The sequence below is a fragment of the Octopus bimaculoides genome, chromosome 7 (assembly GCF_046866305.1).
Source record: "Octopus bimaculoides isolate indiv1 chromosome 7, ASM4686630v1, whole genome shotgun sequence".
NCBI classification, from domain to species: Eukaryota; Metazoa; Mollusca; class Cephalopoda; order Octopoda; family Octopodidae; genus Octopus; species Octopus bimaculoides.
The window spans coordinates 5,350,664-5,359,097 of record NC_142934.1 but is presented as its reverse complement, the minus strand read 5'-3'; positions in this window follow the sequence as shown (position 1 = coordinate 5,359,097).

Below are 8,434 nucleotides of genomic sequence, written 5' to 3'. Positions count from 1 at the left end.
ATGTGTAAATTTAACTCCCTTTAAAGCAGAATGTTTGTAACATAGAACCAGGGTCAATTTCTGAGGGGCTGGGATCAAAACAGTTAATGGAATTAGTTTGGTGTGTCATAATTTGGAACTTAAATCTGCAGGTCATGTTGGGGCAAAAATGCACTTTACTTATGGAGAGAAATTTACTGTTTGAGCTATGAGGCAAATAAAAGAAAACTATTTATAATATTTGCAGAAGGCCAAACATTTGTGAAGAAGGATGAAGTTAACAGGACCAATCCCACCACCTCAACATCAACCCCAGTGCATAACTGGTACTTATTTTATTGAACCCGAACGGGATGAAAGGCAAAGTCAACCTCAGTAGAATTTGAACTCAGAACGTAAGGACGGACAAATAGCTGCTAAGCATTTTGCCTGGCGTGCTAACGATTCTGCTAGCTCACCACTACCACCACCACCACCAATAATAATAATAATAATAATAATAATAATAATCTTTCCAGAGAGGCACAAAGCCACACATTTTGGGAAAGGGAACAACTGATAAAACTGATCCATTATTCGATTAATACTTAATTTATTTACCTGGGTAAAAATAACAGGTGAAGTTGACATTGATAGGACTTTAACACAGAAGGTGAAAAGACAGAAGTAGATAGTGCAAATCATTTCATCTGTTGTTATCTGATACAGTGTTATATTGTCTACTCGATTTCACTTGCGGAGTTTGGGTTGAGCTGACCTAAGCCATGCAAGTGTAACTGGGTGGACAGAAGCAAATTATACGGAGGGAGTCCATTGGATGGATTTTATCTGTAAATCAGTCATCACATATAATCATCATCATCATCATTATTATTATTTAATGTCCAGATTCTATGTTGGCAGCATGCGGTGGTTGGTTCAACAGAATCCAGCAAGCTTCAGGGCTGTGTTGAGCCAACGTTAAACGATGATGATGATGATGCCATGATTGACCACTAGCTCCAAAAGTCTTTTATTCTCTCTCGGTTCATTTCCTCGTGTTCCTTTCTGCTGAAGAGCGTAGGCTCGAAACGTAAAAGACTTTCTCACCTTCCCGAGCGTCAAACTAATACACCTGTTTGTTGTTTATACACCTGCCGTTGTCTTTTGTTTTTCTGTAAATTTCAACTGTGTGCATGTGTGTGTGTGTGTGTGTGTTTGTCTCCCTCCACCAGTTGATGACCAATGTTAGTTTGTTAACATTCCCATAACCTGGCAGTTTAACATAAGAGACAGATAGAAAATGTACCAGACTTAAAAAAATAAGTAGTGGGGTTGATTTGTCCAATTAAACCCTTCAAGATGGTGCCCCAGCATGACCACAGTCCAATGGCTGATACAAGTAAAAGATGAAAGATAAAAGATTTATCAGTAACACTGACAAATAAATGTGACTCAGTTAAGAATTAAACCCTCAATTGTTGAGAAAAGCGAAACCCTGGAATTTATTTCCCAGGAACCAATCCTTCTTCTGTCACTATTAACAACAGGGGGTGCCATCCCTTAAAATTATAAGGACAAAAGGGGATGTGTGACTTTCATACTAGAAAGCTACATGAATTAATTTTATTTTTAAATAATTTTTTTTCTTAAACAAGGCACAAAGCCATTGTAGTGTAAGGGACCACAAGGAAAAGAAAAGAAGGGACCGATAAGTTCAAAAGATGTCAAAGGGCAGAAAAAGCTGAATCCTTTAGCATTCAGATTGCTCTGTCAAATATAATGCTTATTTATTCACATTATTTTGAATTAATTATGCATTGTTTCAAAGTTTCAATGTTGTGATTGTTTATTTTTAGAATGACATTGTAGGGTAGGTGTGAGAGGCTGAATCTGGCCAGTTTGAACATAAAACAAGTGGAATGCTTGGACTGGATATGGTGTGTTTAAACGTTAAAGAGTTAAAGGACTGATTATAACATACTGGCGGAAAAGAAGATGGTGGTAGTAGGTTCCAGAAAGCACCAGTTCAAGGGAAGAAGCAATTAGAACAGAAAGACTTTATGACTAACAGGAAGCTGAACAGAGAAAAGATGCAGCTGGGCAGAGAAGCAGGTCACATGTTTAAAACTCTTGACAGAGGGTAGTAAACCAGAAAGTTCATTGGGACAATTGTCAAGGAAATATTTACATAAAAAACACAACGAAGATGCATTTTGATGATGACTCAAAGACTCCAATCCAGTAGAAAGAAGAGGATCCAATATGCTAATGACTCAATTCTGAATTTGGAAACGAGATGATAGTAGCAAGTTCCAGAAAGCAGCAAATTGAGGAAAGAAGGTTCCTAGAAGAGAATTGCAACCAAGTATTGAAATAGGTAACTGGTTCCTCTGACTGGGAGCTTACCAATATGGCATTCACCGATATTTGAGTTCTTCTTTTATTCTCTTACTTGTTTCAGACATTTGGCTGTGGCCATGCTAGAGCATCGCCTTGGAGGGTGTTAGTGAAAGAGGGAACCTGTGGAAGAGGTAGACCCAGGAAGACCTGGGATGAGGTGGTGAAGCACGACCTTCGAAAGTTGTGCCTCACAGAGGCGATGATGAGTGACCGAGACCTTTGGAGATATGCTGTGCTTGAGAAGACCTGTCAGGCTGAGTGAGACTGTAACCGTGGCCTATGTCAGTGCAGCATAACTGGCCCATTTAAGAGTACCCTTCATTTATTGGGAAATAAGCTGTGCTTGCAAAGACCTGTTGAGTCAAGTGAAGTCATTGTCATGGCCAATACCAGTGCCGCCTGACTAGCACCCATACCAGTGGCACGTAAAAAGCACCATTCAACCATGGTCGATGCCAGGACCACCTGACTGGCCTTTATGCTAGCGGCACATAAAAAGTACCCACTACACCCTCGGAATGGTTGGCATTAGGAAGAGCATCCAGCTGTAAAAACCTTGCCAGATTAGATTGGAGCCTGATACAGCCTTCTGGCTTGCCAGTCCTCAGTCAAACCATCCAACCCATGCCAGCATGGCACCTTGGCCAAGTGTCTTCTACTCTAGCCTCGGGCCAACCAAAACCTTGTGAGTGGATTTGGTAGATGGAAACTGAAAAAAGCCCATCGTATATATATATATATGTATATATATATATGTTTGTGCGTCTGTGTTTGTCTCCCCAACATTGCTTGACAACTGATGCCGTTTATGTACCCGTAACTTAGCAGTTCAGCAAGAGAGACCAATAGAATATGTGCTAGGCTTACAAAAAATAAGTCCTGGGGTCAATTTGCTTGACTAAAGGCGGTGCTCCAGCATGGCCACAGTCAAACGACTGAAACAAGTAAAAGAATACAATGAAATATTGTTAAGTACTTGGGAAAGGACATATTTGTGCCAATTAAACACATGCATTACACACTTGGTCAACACTTCAACTTTATCATTGTTATCAGGATTATTATTATTATTATCATTATTATTTTAGTGTCCTTTGTCTAAGCTCTTTTGTCACACATTTTGTGACCTCTTCAGCCACTCTTTATCCATGTGTCTCCTTTTGTTCTATTTAGTCCATACTGTGGACAAAAGAGTTTAGACAGTAAAATAATAATAATAATTGAAACTGAAGTGTAGACTAAGTATGTAGTGCACGTGCTTGATTGGCAGAAATATGATGATCCCAAGATATAACGATAAATCTTTCAACACACAGTTTCACATTAAGAATCTTTCGAAACAAATACATAAACAGAGAAACAAAAGAAAATAATCTGTATATAAAATAAAATTTAAAAAAGAAGTCCTGCAAAACTATTAACATGCATCCACATGAACATAAAAGAAAGTGGCGAGAGAGGGGGGGATGGAAGGGAGAAGGTAGCAGGGAAGATATAGAAAAGAGAAATTTATCAAACGTGTTCAAACAAGTAACAACAAGGGCAGAGATGTCACTAGTTTCCCCTTTCGACATTGTAATGCCAAAATCATCATCATCATCATTTAATGCTCACTTGCAGGAGTCAGATAGAATTCGTTGAAGCCAGTTTTCTATAGCTGGATGCCCTTCCTGTCATCAACCCTCACCTGTTTCCAGGCAAGGTCATATTTCCTCATGGCCACACATGGTTTTCATGTAAGACTGGAAGGAAGCAAACAACCTCGCTTGTAGGGTGGTGATGCTCATTTACAACCATCACATGATGTCTAGACAAGGATACACACACACTGGCACAGAGGACTCTGGTTGATCCAACCAATACAGCAACATCATAATCATCATTATTTAACGTCCGTTGTCCATGCTGGCATGGGTTGGACGGTTTGGAAGGCTGCACCAGACTCCACACTGATTTGGCATGGTTTTCTATGGCAACCACTCTAACAGTGCTTTTACGTGCCACTGGCACGGGTACCATTTGCATGACACTGGGGTGTGTCTACATGCCACCAGCACAGGCACTATTTGCATGAGACTGGGTGTGCTTACATGCCACCCATACAGGTACCATTTGCGTGACACCGAGGCTTGTTTACGTGCCACTGGCACAGGTACCATTTGCATGACACCAGGGTGTGTTTACATGTCACCAACATGAGTACTATTTGCATGACACTGGGGTGTATTTATGTGCCACTGGCACAGGTACCAATTTGGGTGACTCCAGTATCTGCCTCGACTGCAATTTTGCTCAGCTTGATGGGTTTTCTTCTCAAGATGACATCATGCCAATGAAATTAACCTCTAAGTGGCTGAGCACTCTACGGACACGCATAGCCCTTAACATTGTTCTCAGAGAGATTCCGCTTGACATGTCTAAGCTCTTTTGTCATACATCTTGTGACCTCTTCAGCCACTCATTATCCCACGTGTTTCCTCTTGTTCTGTTTAGTCCATACTGTGGACAAAAGAGTTTAGACAAAGGACAGTAAAATAATAATAATAATTGAAACTGAAGTGTAGACCAAGTATGTAGTGCACGTTTTTAATTGGCAGAAATATGATGATCCCCAGATATAACAATATCTCTTTCAACACACAATTAGGTAGTGTGGGGGCTCTGGAAAGGGGTCTGAGGGAGTAGAACCCCTATCTTCCTGAGCTAGTTTTCCACCACATTTCTTAAAAATCATGGTAGAGGCCCTGGTCTCGGGACCACTCGTGTCTAGAAACTGAGGTTGGGTGTAAGCAAGGGCATGTTCCCCGTAGAAAATCCAGCTCCAAAATCCCTGATGATAGCAAGAGAGAATGGGCACCAGCCAGCCCAAAGGTTGGAGTGGGCTGCACCTGCCTGCCTTAGTTGCTATGGCATTGAGGTAGATCTGGCCACCCCTGTTAACGGGGACAAAACCCGGATTTAAAACACTGGATGATGATGATAGAATGTGACAAGGTTGGCCCTTTGAATTACAGGTACAATTCACTATTGCCAGCTGAGTAGACTAGAGCACCATGAAATAAAGTGTCTTTCTCAAGGACAGAATGTGTTACCAGGGATCAAACTCACAACCTTACCATTGTGAGCTAAAAAGCCTAACCACTAAACCACATGCCTTCACCATACACACACAACGCACTGCTTTTAGTTTCCATCCAAATCTACTCACTCAGGGATATAGTAAAAGACACTTGCACAAGGAGCCATGCAGTGGGGCTGAACTGAAGACCATATGGTTAGGGAACAAGCTTCTTAACCACACAACCACATGTGAGCCTGGTTCCACATAAAAAGCATCCAATACACTTTGTAGTGTGGTTGATGTTAGAGAAGGCATCCAGCTGTAGAAACCATGCCAAAACAGACAATTGAGGTTAGTGAGGCCCCTGGCCTCAACAGCTCCTGTCAAACCAGCCAACCTATGTCAGCATGGAACATGGATGCTAAATGATGATGATGATGATGAAAATAAAGATTTAAGGACAAAACGAACAGGTAAATTATAAAGAAAGCAAAACAGAGTCACACAATCAAATGTAAAGATTCTAAAACCTCAGCAATGACTTCTAACCTTAGTAATTATCACAAAACTATTAACCTAAATTTTTATATTGTTGACAATATTTCACAAGTCACATATTCTAAATTCTTCTCCAAGTGTTTGATTTTGATGTATACATTTCTTATATTGGACTTAAACTCATAAAGTTTTGTAACAAAACTTGGATATTATTTACATTTGACGGATATTTGTCCTCATCTTGTTTGTTGATAACATGTTTCGGCTGATATACCCTCCATCAAATGTAAATAATGTACACGATTTCTCATCTCTTAAATATAGAACTACAAAACTTAGATTTTGTAATCCAATACGAGTTCAATCCTAGTGATAAGTATTGTAATTTTTATGGAAATAAGCACCTGAAGATGATTAAAAAATATGCCAATCAAAAAATAATGTTAGGAAAAAGAAAATAAATAGTTCAAACCATTTGTTATTTTAATGGCAGTGAAAGTGGCAAGATGGCAGAGTCGGTAGCACACTGGGCAAAATGCCTTTGCTCATCTTTAGGTTCTGAGTTCAAATCCCTCCATTTCATCCTTTCAGAGTCAATGAAATAAGTACCAGTTATGTCGATGTGATCAACAAGCCCCCCTCCCCTCAAATTTCAGGCCTTGTGCCTCAAATAGAAAGCTGGCAGAATTGTTAGCATGCCAAGCAAAATACTTAGTGGTATTTCATCCATCTTTATGTTCTGAGTTCAAATTCCACCAAAGTCAACTTCGCCTTTCGTCTTTTCAGGGTCGATAAAATAAGTACCAGTATGTGTTGGGGGCCAATGTAATTGACTTAACTCCTCCCCCAGAATCCCAAGTCTTGTGCCTACAGTAGAAAGGATTATTATTATTATGGCAGCGAGCGGGCAGAATCATTAGCATGGCGAGTGAAATGCTTAGCGGTAGTTTGCCTGCAGCTACATTCTGAGTTCAACTTTTACCTTTCAGGGTCGATTAAATAAGTACCAGTTACGCACTGGGGTTGATCTAATCAACTTAAACCCCCTGTCCAAGCTACCCTTGTGGCAAAAATTTGAAATTATTATTATTATAATTATTATTAAGGCAGCGAGCTGGCAGACTCGTTAGCACACTGGACTAAGTGCTTAGTGATATTTTGTCTCTCGCTACATTCTCAGTTCAAATTCCACCAAGGTCCTTTTGGAGTCAATATATTAACCAGTGGAACACTGGGGTCAACGTAATTGACACATCCCCACCCCTGAAATGGCTACCCTTGTGGCAAAATTTAAAACCATTGTTATTATTATTATTATTATTATTGTCAAGGTAGCAAGTTGGTAGAACTGTTAGCATGTCAGGCAAAAATGCTTAATTTCATTTCATCTGCCCTTAAATTCTGAGTTCAAATTCTGCTGAGGTCAATTTTGCTTTCCATCCTTTCTGAAGGATGTGAAAGTATGATAGGGGAGGAACAGGGGTTTTGCTGAAAAGATTAATATAGGATTTCCCTATCTGGAAAGGAAGAGAGTTGGTGAAGGAGTATCTTCAGGGTAGAAGGTAAAAATGAGAGAGAGACTTGGGATAGAGAAACAAAAATGGTAGGTGGGTAGGTAAGTGTACTGGGGTGCGACATATGGTTGGAGATGGAGATTGGGGTGGACACAGTATCAGTTTGGGGAAGGACAAATAAAGGAAATAGGAGTGGGCTGGGGAGGAGGAGGGGGTGACGATAAGGTGACATTGACACCTTATTATGATAATATATATAACATCAGCAGCAGCATCGGTTAATATCTGTTTTCCATGCTGGCATGGGTTGGACGGTTTCACTGGAGCAGGCAAGCTGGGGAGCAGCACCAGGCTCCAGACTGATTTGACTTGGTTTCTACAGCTGGATGCCCTTCCAAATGTCAACTACTTTACAGTGTGGACTGGGTGCTTTTAACGTGCTACCAGCACAAGTGCTTTGACATGGCACCAGCACAGGACTCACACAGGTCAATTCTCTTCACAATATATATTTATGTACAAGGCGGTGAGCTGGCAGAAATGCTAGCACGCCGGGCGAAATGCTTAGTGGTATTTCACCCGTCGCTACGTTCTGAGTTCAAATTCCATGGAGGTTGACTTTGCTTTCATCCTTTCGGGGTTGATAAATTAAGTACCAGTTGCATACTGGGGTTGATCTAATTGACTGGCCCCCTCCCCAAAAATTTCAGGCCTTGTGCCTAGAGTAGAAAAGAATATCCTGGTTACAATAAGGCAGCGAGCTGGTAGAAACGTTAGCACGCCGGGTGAAATGCTTAGCGGTATTTTGTCTGATATTACGTTCTGAGTTCAAATTCCCTTTCATCCTTTAGGGGTTTATAAATTAGGTACCAGTTGTGTACTGGGGTTGATCTAAGCGACTGCCCCCCACAAAAAAAAAACTGCTAAGTCACAGGGATGTAAACACACCACCATCGGTTGTCAAGTGATGTTGGGGGGACAAACAAAGACACACAAACAT